Source organism: Temnothorax curvispinosus, unplaced genomic scaffold (assembly GCF_003070985.1).
Source record: "Temnothorax curvispinosus isolate PA1 unplaced genomic scaffold, ASM307098v1 QBEX01011245.1, whole genome shotgun sequence".
Lineage (NCBI taxonomy): Eukaryota > Metazoa > Arthropoda > Insecta > Hymenoptera > Formicidae > Temnothorax > Temnothorax curvispinosus.
In genome coordinates, this window is record NW_020221025.1 from 1 (window position 1) to 1,627 (window position 1,627).

Below are 1,627 nucleotides of genomic sequence, written 5' to 3' on the forward strand. Positions count from 1 at the left end.
GTTACAAACCACTTACGACTACGTTTACGCTATTGTAATCGGCTTTAGGGCCAAAGCACATAACATGGCGTAGCGATATACGACGGTCGTAGACCCCGACCTGACAGATCAGGATACGCCAAAGCTTGTGCGTTACTTACGTCCACGACTACGACTGTCATATGTGCTTTTGCCCTTATACATGTAGAAATGAGGTTAACTTACGTGAGAAGGGATACAATTTTGTACCGGTAGTGACGAGAGAATAGAGATAGAGCGCGTCGAGTGCGTTCAAATTCCATAAACCACTCGGGAGCTTCTCGGTAGCTCCGCCCACTCACCCGGTCACCCAGCGATCACCTACCAGGTGGGGAATCTGAACGCACCCCAAGAAGAAATACGCGAACCACTTTACACCGTCCACAGATGCTCTATATCCATCGATGGTAGTCCCCATCCGGCCTTTCCAAATGTACCAGACACGCGGCAAATGATCTTCCCGGTTCCTTGATTATATCTATAAATGAGAATAATATTCGATCATAATGAAGATTAATATCTTTATAAATAAATAGGGAAAACATTATAAAGCAACAATTGTGATAAAAATACCTTGGCGGTGGATCAACCAATGATTCACTAAGGCTACGTTCCGATATTCACTGTCAGTACTGAAAAACTATAATGTACGTCACGTAAACTATAGATTTTCAGTACTTGCAGCGAATATCGGAACTCAGGCTAAGATGGCATAGCGTGGAAGCGAATTTCGGCAATCATTCGGGTTCTATCGCCGTGACACCTCGCATATACATCTTATTCGTTTCGTACACCTCTTTATAAACCACCTATTCCGGACTGATTTTCCGTAGAACGCACGAAGAATGCATGAACCAGGTTCCTCCATTTCTGATGGTGTTCTGAAAGATGGTTCAGAATAGAGAGGTCGCATTCAATAGGTCTTAATTATCGATGATAATTAATAACACACCATACCTAACCTCTAAAGCATATTTCCACTTGGCCTTATCCTGATCCTCTTTTAGATCCGCCATACCTGCAAGAACTATCTGGCGCAGCAATTTTGCTTCCATGTCGGTTGGTAACGGCATTCTGTAACAATTCTTGTTGTAGACAACGTAGACAACCGTCTCAAACATATTGCAACATACATACAGTCAAATTCCAGTATTCTGATCTAATCGAGGAAGTCAACGGGAAGACAATGATGACGACGACGACGACGTTTCGTGGCGGTGGTTGATAGCGCGGCGCTTTTCGACGTCTTATCGTGTCCTGTCTCGCGACATGTATTCCTTGCACTCGCGTAAACATTAATTTTCTCCTCCAGCCTCCTCGAGATTCGCCGCCATATTGATGACGCGCCGCTTGACTGCTTTCCGTCTTTTTATAGTCGACTATTCAGAAGTCGACTTTTAGTCAACTTTCCGCCATTTTTAGAAGTCGACTAGAAGTCGACTTATAAAAGTCGACGGAAAATTGACTTTTATAAGTCGACTATTTAGAAGTCGATTTTTAGTCGACATTCCGCCATTTTTAGAAGTCGACTAAAAGTCGACTTTTCGCCATTTTTAGAAGTCGACTAGAAGTCGACTTATAAAAGTCAACTTTCCGTTGACTTTTATAA

General features: G+C 43.0%; 1 long non-coding RNA gene across 1 annotated transcript; it reads right to left on the reverse strand.

The window, feature by feature from the left end:
* Window positions 1–194: 194 nt before the first annotated feature.
* LOC112461296 lies at window positions 195–1,383 on the reverse strand. The gene is made up of 4 exons (XR_003041533.1): window positions 1,156–1,383; window positions 976–1,092; window positions 592–899; window positions 195–496 (listed from the first exon to the last, which is right to left on the reverse strand). It is a non-coding gene; the product is annotated as an uncharacterized LOC112461296 (long non-coding RNA).
* Between the last annotated feature and the right edge of the window lie 244 nt (window positions 1,384–1,627).